We start from the raw sequence: 14,890 nt of genomic DNA on the forward strand, positions 1-14,890 counted from the left end.
CTTCAAGGCTATTTTACTGGAGTATAAATTTTCAAAATAGTTTCTAATTGTCTTCTGTATTTCAGTAGTGTCTGTTGTGATATTTCCTTTCTCATCATGAATTTTAGTAATTTGAGTTTTCTTTCTCCCTCTTTTTATTAGGGTAGCTGAGGGTTTGTCAGTTTTATTTATTTTTTCAAAGAACTAGCTTTTTGTTTTGTCAATGTTTTGAATTCTTTTGATTCAATCTTATTGATTTCAGCCCTGATTTAATTATTTCCTGTCTTCTACTATTGGTGTTGGTTTGTTCTTACTTTCCTTGGGCTTTTTGATGTAATGTTAAGTCATTTATTTGTTGACTTTTTCTTCTTTTAATGAGTTTAATGCAATAAACTTTCCTCTTAGCACTGCCTTCATAGTATCCCAGAGATTTTGATACATAGTATCAGAGTTTTCATTTACCTCTAAGAATTTTTTTTATCTCCTCCCTGATGAGTAGCATATTATTTAGTTTCCAGGTATTGGAGTAGCTTTTATTTTTTGTTTTATCATTCATATCTAATTTCATTTGATTATGGTCAGATAGAATGCAGGGTAATATCTCTGTTTTTTTGTATTTGCTAAGACTTGCTTTGTGACATAACGTGGTCTTTTTTGGAGAAGGATCCATATGCTGCTGAGAAAAAAATGTATTTGCTTGTTGATGGGTGGAATATTCTATGTACATCTGTTAAGTCTAAATAATTGTTTTATTGAGTTCTGTAGTTTGTTTAGTTTTTGTTTGGAAGATCTATTCAGTGGTGAGAGAGGTATGCTGAAGTCACCCAGTATTATTGTGTTGTGGTCTATTTGATTATTGCAGTTGAGAAGGGTTGGTTTGATATACATAGATGCTTCATTGTTTGGGGCATAGATATTTATATCTTGTTGAGGTATGATTCCCTTGAGTAGTATGAAATGTCCTTCTTTATCCCTTTTCACTAACTTTGGTTTGAAGTCTCTTTATCTGATATGAGGATGGAAACCCCTGCTGGTTTATGGGATCCATGTGAGTGATAAGTTTTTTTCCCATCCTTTCACCTTCAGTCTGTGGATGTTTTTCCTGTGAGATGAGTCTCTTGAAGGATGCGTATTGTTGGGTCTTTTTTTTTTTTAAATCCAATCTGGCAGTCTATGTTTTTTAATTGATGAGTTTAGGCCATTATTGAAATATGTTTTGCATTCCCAGTAATTCTGGTTTATTTTTGGTTTTTAACTTGACTTGATTGGCTTTTCCTTTAGTGTAGTTCCCTCCTTTTGCAGATCTTCATTATTCTTTTTCATTTCCTCCTTATGGAATATTTGCTAAGAATGTTCTGTAGTGCAGGCTTTCTTGCTGTAAATTCTTTAACTTTTGTTTTATCTTGGAAGGTTTTTTATTTCGTCATTAACTCTGAAGTTTAATTTTGCTGGATATAAGATTCTTGATTGGCATCCATTTTCTTTTAGCTCTTGGTATATGTTGTTCCAGGATCTCCTTTCCTTAAGGGACTGGGTTGAAAAATCTGCTGATATCTGAATTGGTCTCCCCTATACATAATCTGATTCTTCTCTCTTGTGGCCTTTAAAATTTTATACTTATTCTGTATGCTAGTCATTTTCATTATAATGTGCCTTGGTGTAGATCTGTTGTAATTTTGTACATTTGTAAGCTTCTTGTATTTGATTTTCCAATTCATTCTTTATGTTTGGGAAATTTTCTGATATTATTTCATTGAAGAGATTGTGCATTCCTTTGATTTGAAACTCTGTTCCTTCCTCTATCCCAATAAATCTTAGATTTGGTCTTTTGATGTTATCCCATAATTCTTGGATGTTCTATTCATGGTTTCTTACCATTTTCACTGTGTGGTCAACTTTATTTTTAAGATTGTATATTTTGTCTTCGTTGTCTGAGGTTCTGTCTTCCAAGTAATTTAGTCTGTTGGTGATGCTTTCTATTTTTTTTGTTTTTAATTTGGTTTATTGTTTCCTTCATTTCAAGGATTTCTATTTGGATTATTTTTCAAAATCTCTATCCCTTTCTTGAATTAATCTTTGCTGCCTGTATTTGCTGTCTTATGTCTTTGTTGGAGTGGTCAGTTTTTGCCTGTATTTGCTCTCTTAGCTCATTCTTTAATCCCCAGATCATTTTAATTATGTACATTCTGAACACCTTCTCTGTTATTTCATCTACTGAGCTGTCAATGGATTCTATTATTAAAGTATCTTGGTTTGTTTGGGGCATTTTCCTCTGTTATATTTTCATGTTGTCTATGTGCCTTCCTGTCTTGCAGGGTGGATCTGAGGTATTGTAGTTTTTACCCTATAATGTTGTAGTGACCCTGCAGGTTACGAATACCTCACCTTTAAGGGGGACATCAATGTTTATAGCACCCAGTGCAACTAATACGCAGCCATAAATCAATTAGCTTCTATTTAGATACTGACAGTTTTGCCATTACAAGACGAGTACGATTATCTTCTACCATATAGCCAGTAGGTTTGCATAAGGGTTTACAATTTCTAGTGGTGGTCGGAGAGAGAAGGGGTGGGGTAGGATGTGATGTTGATGAGGTAGGATGTGAGAATATAGAGGTATTAGATTATAGGATAAGTGAAAGGGGAATCAAAAGAAGTTGGTTGTTAGTAGGAGAAGATAAAAGAAAAAAAAAGAGGCAACCTCATGCAAGGCTCCCTGTCCCCTTCACAACGGGATTGTGACTGTCAGCACATCTAGTAGGGATACCTCTGGTGCAAATGGGCCCACAGGGACCTTGGTGATGGTCTTCCAGGCCCTGGTTGTTGCCCGTAGATGGAAGCGGCCACAGCCCTAGTTGGTGGTGGCAGTAGCATCAAGACTGTAGGTAGCTTGCTGTTGGGCTTCCTGGTCTCAGTCAGTGTCCCAAGATGGAGTCTGCCCCAACTAAAGGTGGTGGAGGTGGCAGTGGAGGTGTTCCAAGATGGAGGTAACTGCTTTCAGAGATGTGGCTGGAAAGATGGGCTGTTTGATGGCGTTGGGTGGCCTATTCAGTGATGGCATACTGTGGTGTGTGGTGCTCCAGTGGGCAGCTGCCTCTGGCCCTGTCCGTTGTCCCATGGTGGAGATTACACGTGACAAGGGCTGTGGCTATGGCTGCAGTGTCCCAAGATGGAGGTGGTTTGGGTGTAGCCACAGGTTGGTGGATAGGGACCCACAGTGTGGTGTTCCTGTCCTTCCAGGTGCCGTGTTCTTCTCTGTGCAGGCGCTGTGGTTCCTGGCTCCCAAGGAGGTGGGGCGCAGCGGTTCCTGTCCAGCCTCTGGTCAGAGGTGGTGGGCTTAAGTTGTATTTTAAATGTGGTTGTTCATTAAAACTGATTGATTAAAGTAAAGGAAGAATTATGTTTGCTTTGTTTTGTAAGAATGAGTGTGAAGAAAAGGAGAATTGAAATAATCTAGAGTAGTCCAGGCAGTGCCAGAATGACCTCATTTTGTTAAATTTATGGTAGGCATGAAACCAGTTTAATTGAGCTTCTCTTTCCTTCAGAGAAGAAATATATTAGAAGTCAGAGTTAATCAAGTTGACTCTTATTTTTTGCTACAGTGATAACTAGTTCTTGTCTGTTGAGTGGCTGATCTTCAGAGAACTGAGTTTACATTAGGTATAAGTATTCCCAAAGAAATATATATATATATATATATATATATATATATATATATATATATATATTATAATCTAGAATTTTTTAGCTGTTAAAAAATTTGAGCTGTTGTATTCTTATTTTAAATTAATGACTCCAAAATTGTGTCTGATTTTCTCAATTGTACTGTAGACTCCTCAGGGGCCTTTTCCATACATACTTATTTACTTTTCCCAGCATTTCTAGGAGATGGGTAGATATTTATATTAGTTTCCTATGGCTGCTATAATAAATTACCACAAACCTAGTGGCTTAAAACAACAGAAATTTATTTAGTCAGAGTTCTGGAGATAAGAAATTTTGAAATTAGTATCAATCAACTGAGATTGAAGTATAGGAGGGCCTTGCCTCCTCCAGAGGCTCTAGGGGAGAATCACTCCTGACCTCTTCTAAGCTCTGGTGACAACTGGCATTCCTTGGTTTATGGCTGCATCAATGCAGCCTCTGCCTCTATGGTGGCATTCCCTTTCTCCCCTCTGTCTGCAGTCAAGTCTCCCTTTGCCTTCCTCTTAAAAGGATATACTTTATGTGAATTGTATTTAGGGCCCACCCTGATAATTTCAAAATAATCCCCCATTGCAAAAATAGTTATTACTTATATACAAGTTTCTCCCCCCATACATAAGTAACATTTATGTTTTTCAGGGATTGGGGTGTGGATATATTTTGAGTTATTCAGCCTATCACTGAATTGGGTATTAATTTGTGCTTTACAGATAAAGAAACTTGATAATTTCCTAAAATCACAGTGTTTGAAAATCTCACCTCTTCTGTTTTTCCTTGTCCTCCTATACCCTTTCCTTCTCCCCTCCTCCTCTCTCTTTTCCCCTTTTCTCTTCCTCCTACCCATCTCCTTTTAGAAAATAGTAATAAATCAGATCTTGGTGCAGTGGCCTTAGCCTATAGTCCCAGCGCTTGGGAGGCTGAGGCAGGAAGATAGTTTAGCACCATGAGTTGGAGACCAACCTTGGCATAGCAAGACCCCATCTCAAATAAAAAATAAAATAAAATAAAAGAAGAAGAAGAAAAAAAAGAAATAGTAATGTTCTGTTTACCTGGATTTGTCAAACTATAGAGTTTAGGGATTTTCTCTCTCTCTCCACCCCCCCTCCTTTTCTAAGACTTATTTTGAGATCATTGTAGAGTCCCATGCAGTTGTAAGAAATAGTACAAAGATATGCCATGACCCCTTTGCCCAGTTTTTCTCAGTGGTAATTACAACCAGGACACTGACATTGATACAGCTAAGATACAGAAGAAGTTTGTCACAGAATTTTTTATTGTGCCCTTTTTTTAGTTACAACCTTCTTTTCCCTGACCTGGTAAACATGAATCTATAATTGTAGATTAAAATAGTCTAATCTACATTTTTGTCATTAGAAGAATGTTATATAAATGGAGTTATACAGCATACAATTCTTGGGAATTGGTGTTTTTCACTTAACATAATTTCCTGGAATTAAAGTTATTACATGAATCAATAGTTTGTTCTTTTTTTTCGTCCTTAGTATTCCTCAGTATCCTTAATATTCCTTCATATGGAAATACCCATTGAAGGACATCTGAATTATTTCTAGTGTTTGGCTGTTAGGAATAAATATGCTGTGAACATTTGGGTACAGGTCTTTGTGTGACTGTGTACTACTTCTCTGAGGTAAATATCCAGGTGTGCAACTGTTGAACCATGTGGTGTTTGCATAAAGACTCATGGATATATTTCTGAAATCTCATTTCTATTCCATTGATGCATCTATCCTTATGACAATACCAACTATCTTTTTTATTTTAAATTTTTTTTTTTTTTTTAGTTGTAGGTGGACATAATACCTTTATTTTATTTATTTATATGTGGTGCTGAGGATCCAACTGAGGGCCTCAAACATGCTAGGCGACTGCTCTACCGCTGAGCCACAACTCCAGCCCAATACCAACTATCTTGATTGCCATTGTTTGGTAGGAAGTTTTGAAAACAGAAAGTACCTGTCCTACTTTGTTCTTCATTTTCAACATTATCTTGTATATTCTGAGTTCTTGCAAATCCACAGAAATTTTAGAATCAGTTTGTCAATTTCTATAAGGCAGCCATTTGGAGATCTGTCATTGATTTTAGTATATTCATTGAGTTATATAATTATCAAAATCAATTTTAAAACATTTTTATTATCCCGCAAACCCTCACATTCATTAGATTGTGATTCTTAGTCCTCCCTCCTCCAGACTCTCCTTTGCCCTAGGCAACCCCAGTCTGCTCCAACTCTCTGTGTGTACCTATTCTGACATTTCTTCTAAGTGGAATCATATAATATGTGGTGTCTTCTCCACTGTGTCTTTTACTTAGCATGGTGTTTTCAGGGTTGTTCTATGTGGTATCATGTGTAACAGTACTTAATTCTTTTTTGTGACCAAATAATTTATTATATAGATAGGGCACATTTTATTTATTGGGAGGCTGAGGCAGGAAGATGGTTTGGCACTATGAGTTGATGGACATTTGAGTTGTTTCCACTTATTGGCTGTTAAGGATAATGCTTCCATTGGGCTGGGATTCTGGCTCAGCGGTAGAGCGCTTGCCTAGCACAGGCGGTACCTGGGTTCGATTCTCAGCACCACATTAAAAAAAAAGGCATTGTGTTGTGTCCATCTACAAAAAAGATTCTCTCTCTCTCTTTCTCTGTCTCTAAAAAAAAAAAAATTATAAAAAAAAGAATAATGCTTCCATGAACATTCATGTATAAGTTTTATATAATTGTAAGTTTTCATTCTTGTGTATATATCTAGGAGTGGGTTGTTGGGTCATTGGGTAACTATGTTTAACCTTTTGAGGAACTACCAGAGTGTTCTCCAGAGTGGCTGTAAAATTTTACTATCCTAGCAGCATTGCCTAAAGGTTCTCCCCAAACACTTGTTATTGTCTGTCTTTTTGATCAGAGCCATTCTGGAGAAGTTATATCATCCTGGTGGATGTATGGTGATACCTCTTTGTGGTTTTGATTTGCCTGATGGTAAATTATGTCAAGCATGTTTTCATGTGCTTGTTTACATTTTTACCTTTTCTTTGTAGATATGTTATTCAAATTCCTTACCCATTTTTAATTGGATTATTTGCCTTTTTATTATTGAGTTATAGGAGTTCTCCATATACAGTGTTCTAGATATAAGTCCATTACCATAGATAGGATTTGCAAAATTTTTCTCCCACTCTAGGTTTTTTTTTCCATGTGAAATAAAGTTGATTTTTTTTAGTGTTTATCTTGTACCTGTAACCTTGCTGAACTAACTTAGTTCCAGGAGATTTTCAGGGTAAATTTCTTTAGTATGTCTGTGTGAACCATCATGTCATCTGCAGACAGGGACCCTTCATTTATGTATGACTTACTTCTTTTTCTTGCCTTCTTGCATTGGCTAGAACTTCTAATACTATGTTGAATTAGAGTGGTAAGAATGAACTTGTTTACCTTATTCCTGGTAGTGTGTGTGTGGGTGCATTATGCATTTGGTCTTTTATCACTGAGTGTAATAATGTTTGCTGTAGGTTGTAAATGCTCATTATCTACTTGAGAAAGTTCCTCGTTATTTCAGTATTTTCTGAGAGTTGTTCTCATGAGTAAGTAATGACTTTTTAAAAATCATTTTTTCTGTGTCAACTGGTATAATTATGTGATTTTTTTTCCCTTGGGTGGATTAGATTGATGTTTGAATGAACCAGCTTTGCATCCCTGATTAAATTCAGTTTTTAATATACTGTTGAATTCTTTTAATACTTCGTTGAGTATTTTTGTGTCTATCTTCAGGTAATGGTCTGTAGATATTTTTCTTTTGCATAGTCTTTTTCTGGTTTTTGTATCAGGATAATACAAACTTCATAAAATGGATAGAGGAGTGCTTCCAATTCAGCTTTTGTTTCCTAAGAGAGATTACGTAGAGTTGGCTTTAATTCTTCTTTAAACATTTGATAAAATTCTCTGATGAAGTGATCTGGGCCAGATTTTTTTTTTGAAACTTTTAAATTATAAGTTCAGTTTCCTTAATAGTTAATGGCTATTCAAATTATCTATTTAATTTTGGGTAATTTGTGTTATGTTGTGCTTTTGAGGAGTTGGTCCACTAACAAAAAGCAGGACTTCTTGGTGGTAGGGGTGGGATTTTCAGCTCCTCTTCAGGCCTCCACTGATTCAACCTTGTCTCATTACTGTCCTGTACGTGGCCTTTGCTGACACCACTGGGAGGGGATGACCTTGTTACCCCTGGGCAGGGGTGAAAGCTTAGGCCTCCTCTGAACCACTCCAGTGGGATGGATAGAAATACAGACCCTGCAGGTGGTTTCCACAGTCACTTTATGGCAGGGGCAGGGATTGGAGAAAATTGGAAGCTAAGTTAGGGCACCTTATAGCCTGGCGTGTGTGGCCACAGATTTTTCTTTAACTTTTTTCTTGGACTGGAATTCAGTTTATTACTTGAAAGTTTTCTGTCTTGCTGTGTTGCTCTTTTCTTAGTCCTTTGACTTAAGAGAACCAAAGTGGTCTTTTGTCTTCCCCCATTTACCTTTCTGCATTCCTTGCTTCTTCAGCTCTTTGTGGTATATGATGTAAAAAGAAAACCAGGGAACCCACTGAAGTGTTGTTCCATGGGTCCCAAGTCCCTGGCTGGTCTGCCTTCTCTCTCCTTCAGTCTTCTCATGTTTGTTTTATGTGTGATTGCCGCCACTCTTTTCCATTGTAGTTACCTAGAGCAGTAGGAAAAGGTCCATCTGCTTGATCTTGTTGAAAGTGGAAATTGCCTTTTTATTGAAGAAACCATAGGGTAGAAGTTGAGACGCTTAATTGATTAGAAAGACACCAAGTTGTTTTGGGTTGTTTATTTTAAAATAACAATTTAACTGTTTCATTCTTCAGACAGCAGTTCTGTTTCTCAAATCATTGTTCATTAAAATCAAACCCTCTTTAGTTTTTGATCTCTTAAGAGGCTTGACCATCCTGTGACCTAATTTATTTCTGCATGTAGATATAAATTCACAATAAATTAAATTTCTGGCTTAGTATGTGTTTGTGAAAGATGAGTTTTATGGAGAGACGTAACTATTTTTTTTCTAGTGCTTGTCAGAGATCTTTTTTGTTTTGTTTTGTTTTGGAGTACTGGGAATCAAACTCAGGACCTCAAAATTTTTGTGCTCTACCGCTGATCTATGAGTACCTCAGCCTCTTGTCAGCCTCTTGAAGCTGTGGATCTTTATCTAAAAGAAGAGAAAAGACATTATGCAGAGTGTTTAAGATCTGTATAAGGAAAACTTGAGAAAGTCTGAAATGAACCAAAAGGATTCCTAAGTACCTCCAGCAGAAACCTAAGTGCTACTTAGAACTGTTTTCCTGGTTCTCAGATTCTCTGGGATCTGTAGCTTTCATTGCTTTGGATTTATTTCACAGTTTTTTAAGTTGTAAAATATGGATGGCAATGTAAATTGTTCTTGTCCTTAGATGTGCAAAGGAATCTCATTGGTTAGAAGTACAGTTGGTTTCTTTTCCTCTTATTTGGAAGAAGCCAGTTTTGTATGTTTTAAGCTAATTTATTTCAGTATTCTCCACTGGCTATGTATGCGTTTGCTCTTCTGATTCTTTTTTGAACCAGTTGGAAAATCTTATTTGTTCCCCAGTTACTTAATAAATTAATTGAAGCCATTTATTTTTATGTTTGTATGAGAAACACATTATTTTGTTTGTTTTAGTTATCCTTTAACAGCTTGAACTCTGAATATGGTCTGACTGGGCTTGAATCGCAGCTGTGTCACTTACTAGTCTTGTAGTGGGAGCCAGAAATTTTATTTTTTTTTAACTTAAGTGTATTTACTCACTATAAAAAGGGATTACAGTTCTATTTTCTTTCCATATTTTTGCAAGGATTAAAATAGATTTTGAAAGTAACATACTTCTTACAGAACCTCATACATCCTAAGAACTTTTAAAAAATTGTTATGAAAAGGATGTGGGCAACTACTTTTACCTTCCTGAAACTTAGCTTCTTAATCTTAATAGAGAGAGGGGGGGAGAGAGAGAGAGAGAGTGTTTGTGTGTGTATGAGGTTTTCACTTGTTTGTAGTTCATAAGGTTTATTGACAGTAATCGGAAAGAATGAAGTAATTGACAATAGTTGCCTTAGGAGGGGAGGGCATTTTTATTATGTAGTAACCTTGCTACTCCGAGAAAAGACAGTGTTGGGTTTGAAGTGGTAAACAGTTGGAACAGCAGTCTAGTAATTCAGTTCAGTAAATATGAATGAGAAGACCCTGCTCTCCTGGCTTTGCACTGGGAAGAAGCATGAGGCTGGAAATGTGGCTTAAGAGAATTACTACTATCTTTTGGCTTTAAAAGTATGAAGAGAGGGTCTTAAAAGATGGAAGGCTTTAGAACTGCTGAGTACTTGGATAGATTTGGCATGCTCCTCAGGGAGTAGGAATCAGAAAGGGCTGAATTTTGTTCAACCTAGGAATAACTTCTTGAGAAATTCAAGGGCAGTTTTGGGTGAGCAGGGACTTGGGGTGCCTAAAAAAGAGGGAGGAATTGGAAAGGTAACTCAAAGATGCCTTGAATTGTCCTTTCCCTCTGACCCTCACTAATTAAAGATATTTTACTTGGAGTGTTTGAGGGGGAAGGAGAGGGTAATGGTGTGTAGGAGTGGAATAGAACTGGTGAATTGGGGGCTGAGGATGTAGCTCAGTGGTAGAGTGCTTGACTAGCATGTGCAAGGCCCTTGGTTCAATCTCCAACACTATTGAAAAAAAAAAGTGTTGAATTGGTTGTGTTAGAAGAGGAAATTCTTAGAGCATGAGGAAGTTAGCAGTGATCCAAGGGAAGAGGTTTGCCTGCTGTGAATCTATGTGAATGGGGGTGGTTCAAGCTAAGGGATTAACTACTACAATGCTAGAATTTTGAAAATAAGCCTTAATGTAAAATCTACTCTGTAAATCCTAAGGAGTTCACCAAAGATACATACCTTTCAGAAACATGCATATTGATACAAAGAAATTAGTACTACTGTAGGTAAAACCAACAGTCTGTCCACTAAAATTGTTAAGTTTTATGCAGAATAAAATGATCCTTATAATTTGGTGTTACAATCAGGATGTAGGAAGTGGGGAGAGTGTCTTTTATGCCTGTGTCTTTCTTTAGAAAATTCTTTGGATCCCTCTTGTCATCTTTGAAACTTAAAGAACCCTGTGTTCAGCTAGACTTAGGCATCTCTGATGTAAAAGGATTTGTTCATCCATTACAGATGTTAGCCAGAAAAAGGACCAGGTCCTGGGATAAGTTCCAGTAATTGCCAGTAGCAGGGCTAGATAGCAGTTGGAAATATGTCCAACTAGAACAAAGAACTTTTTTTAATAAAGAAAAATTGGAGAAGGACAGCATAAATTGTTTACATTGAAACTACCTTGGCTATAGATAAAGAGGAGTGTGATTATGCAAGATGGTGAAGCTTTAGGATAGGAGGGTAGTCCATAGGAGAAGGACTTCTGGATAGGTTAGGGATGACAGTCATTGAGTTTGTATGTAATGTGATTAAGTTAAGGTTCTAACATATGAAATGAAAATATTAAATAGCCTTTTTCTCTTCCTGTCTCCATCCTCCAGCCTTCATAATTAAATTTAGGGCATCTCAGAATTTTTCTTTTATCTCCTTTATGAGTTAAGAAGAGTGTAGGGAAGGAAACTTCCCTTATCCATTTCTTCTCTGGTTGGAGTCTAGGTTCAGATTTTGCCTTACTGTTCTTCTTTCTAGGGGTGTTGCTGGCACAGAGAAGCACTTCAATGAGTTAGCCAAAAATATTTTGGTTCCCTCCCTGGAGCCTATAAAGGTGGGACACATATTGAACTCTCACTTCACTTTTCTGGCATTCCCATCCTGAACGCTAGGGACCAGCATTGTACCCTATCTTCCTGGGTTACCGGTTCATTGGTTCAGTCTATAGTACTTGAGTGTTTCAGTTCTATGGATCCATTTATAACCCACATACCATGAACCATCTGACTGGCTTAGTGCACTGACTATGCTTTCTGTTTTCTCCCATTTATTATGTTTATAGCTTCTGAAAAACCAAGTTGGGAGTCCCAGAAGCTGGCAACAAAAGGATGAAATTATTTGCACATTTCAGAGAAAAATAAGCTATGATGCTTCTGAACCTATGAACTCTTAGCAAGGCAGATTCTACCTTCCAAACATTTTCTAAAAGCAGGACTGTAAAAGCTTGGGGTAAGTCTGACATGGTTTCCATACTTGAAGTTTTTATTTTGCTTCATGTATCTGGACGCAAAGCTTTTTGAATTGACCATAGCTGATCCTGTTTATGTTGTATTCTATGCTTGCTCCATATCCATAACCTTTTCATTGAAAAGTAAATATTTATCTGTTAGATGTATGGTAAGTTCCTATTAATAGAAAATAAAATAGCATATTTCTATCCTACAACAAAACCCAGCATTTCTGTTTGGCCCTTGATCATGTGATTCCTTTTGAGTCTTTAAGAATTAGATACCATTGGGCATGGTGGTACGCACCTATAATCCCAGTAATTTGGGAGGCGAAGGCAGGAGGATCACAAGTTCAAGGTTAGCCTCAGCAACTTAGTCCCTAAGCACCTTAGAACTTGTCTTAAAATAAAGACTAAGACTGCTGGGGATGTGGCTCAGTGGTTAGGTACTCCTGGGTTCAATCTCTGGTACCAGAGAGAGAGAGAGAGAGAGAAATCAATTTGTTTAAAATTCAAAATATTAAATGGAAAATGTTCTCAGTTCAGCCCTTACATTTTCTGCTGCATGTATTTACGTGCTTTTATTGGATTGTTACAGGGCATGTACCAACTTAAGTGATACCATTAGGTGGTATCCTCCTCTTTAGAGTTTTTTGGAGGAGGAGATGGGGATCTAATCTATATGGAGACTTATTCTGATCCTGTCCTCTCACATCTCCAGGCTCATCATTCCATCTGCCCAATATCCATCTGAAATTGCTGACTGTCAACCTTCAGCCTCAATGTGGCTAAAACTAAATTCATTGTTAATTTCATATTCAGTGTCCTGCCAGGGTATGATTGTTTCTATTTAGTTGTCCAGGCTGAACCTTCATAGATAATTTTGACGCCTGTCCCCCAGCCTAGTTTTCTGTTGCTGTTGCTTCTGCAGTGTTTTACCCCCTTATCTTCGTACTCACATTATTTCAGTAATCTGCTAGTTGGTTTCTAAAATAATAGCTTCCATTTATTGTGTATGTGATTATCATAAAGAATATATCTGATCTTTGACCCTGGTCCCCAATAGTGAGTTTCAGAAACCCTTGGAATTTTCCGAGTACATTATTAGTCTATTTTAACCACACATGCATTTATGCTAATGAGGTGATTCTGAGCGGGCTTTTAAAGATAGTTTTCATGGACAGAGTGTCCATATCAGAAAGATCAAATTAGAGCTTTCAACCCTACTTCCTAATCTCTGAGGAGGGTGGAGGGACTGGATCTTGAGTCCTGTCATGTGGCCAGTGATGATACCAATCATGTTTAAGTTATGAAACCCAACATAAACAGCCTGCAACAGTGGTGAACTTATTAATCTGCTAGGCAGTTGATACCTGGAACATGGAAGTTTTTGTCCCTCCTCCTCTCCCATACACCTTTGCCCCAATGGTTGTTGCTAAGTTGTATCCTTTATAATAAAACTGTGTCTAAGTATAGTGCTTTTACTGGTTTCTATCAGTTAATATAGCAAATTATTGAACCCGAAGAAAGATTTTTGGGAAACCTGAATTGCAGCCAAGGCAGACATAAGTATAGAGAGTGTGGAAACATCTGAATTAAGGGCAGTTTTGATAGGGACCTTGCTCTTTAACTTGTGGAATTTGATGCTATTTCTAGGTGAGTATCAGAATTAAAAATTGAATTGTAGGACACCTAGTTGGTATTGAGAATTGGTGTCAGAGTGCAATGTGTTTACTCTCTTCCAGGCATTGTAGATAGTGCTGCATTCGTTATTTCACATAATACCACAGTGAAGTAAGGTCTGGTTTTACCAATCTTAATGTATAGTTAGGGAAAATTGGCCCAGGATTACAGAACTAGGAAGTGTTGCAGAACTCTTTGTATTCTGATGTTGAAGCCCTTTTCTTAACCCTTTATGCTGAGCCAGCTACCTTTTTTGCTGTAGATGTTACTACCCTTCTCTAATCTGGCAATTGTAGCCTACCTACTTTTTCTAAATTAAACTTTTATTTCACCCCTTTTGTGCTTAGGAATTTTCAGTTTTTCTCTCTCATTGTAGAATAAAACTCAAACTACTTAGATCACATTCAAGGCCCACCAAAGTCCTGTAGGCCTAAACTAGTCTTTTGGATAATTTTCATATGAGAAATTATATCCCATCTGATTCAAATGTATGATATGCATTTGAATAACTGCTCTAGTCTTTTGGATAATTTTCTTTATTTGTATTTCCAGGAAATTATGGTGGAGATGAACATGTGTGTTCCAATTCCTTGTAAAGTATCAGAATATAGGAAAAGAATGTCACTATACAAATAGAATATGCAAATAAAGTGAGTAATTCAGTTATTTAAATGTCTATAGAGTTCAAAAGAGGAACATCTTCATGTAGCAGATTTCAGGTATATTTGAGGTTGGCCTTCAAAGAAATGGTAGTGTCACCTAAGAAGAGATGTTAATGGAAGAGGATTCGAGGAGTTCCTGGAGAAGGGGAATCTCCACTTAGGACAAATGTGCCCCTTGGCATATGTGATGGGACAGAATTTTAGCATGCACTAGTAGAGGCAGAGATTTATTTAGGAAAGCAAGGAATACACATTCAAGGGGGATTGTGTGCCATCTCACTTGGAGTTTTCAGGCTCTTTTGAGGAAACTTGATGAAGGATGGTCATGGAGAAGTATATGAAAATGTTATTGTTTTCAGAAACCTCAGGTTGACATGATCTCCAGTATCTGATCAGTAGATAATATTGGAAAGTTCTTTAAATTATAGCTTTCTTAAAAATGTCATATCTCTCTTGATCTATTTATTGGTGGGCTAATTAACAGTGCAGAGGTAATTTTTATAAATGGTGCATTTAGGGTAATACTTAAGAATTACAGATTTCCCAGAAATTTGGCAGTGACATACCTGGGAAAGAGACTGGCTTGGGGTATGACAGGCCTGGAGAAGTATGCAGAACTTAAAGTTAT

At 37.0% G+C, this 14,890-nt stretch overlaps 1 protein-coding gene across 7 annotated transcripts in view; it reads left to right on the forward strand.

Moving 5' to 3' along the window:
• Positions 1-14,890, forward strand: part of Lclat1 (lysocardiolipin acyltransferase 1) — a 182,158-nt gene that overhangs the window by 10,630 nt on the left and 156,638 nt on the right. For 6 of the 7 annotated variants that reach the window (XM_058578444.1, XM_046441570.2, XM_046441572.2 and 3 more), the window contains one exon: positions 11,753-11,919. The exons of the other annotated variant lie outside the window; for it this stretch is intronic. The gene's annotated coding sequence lies outside the window, so the exon portion shown is untranslated. The remainder of the gene's footprint in view (positions 1-11,752; positions 11,920-14,890) is intronic. 7 annotated transcript variants of the gene reach the window in all.

The sequence above is a fragment of the Marmota monax genome, unplaced genomic scaffold (genome assembly GCF_021218885.2).
Source record: "Marmota monax isolate L192 unplaced genomic scaffold, Marmota_monax_Labrador192_F-V1.1 WCK01_AAM20220418_F8-fsc00010, whole genome shotgun sequence".
NCBI lineage: Eukaryota > Metazoa > Chordata > Mammalia > Rodentia > Sciuridae > Marmota > Marmota monax.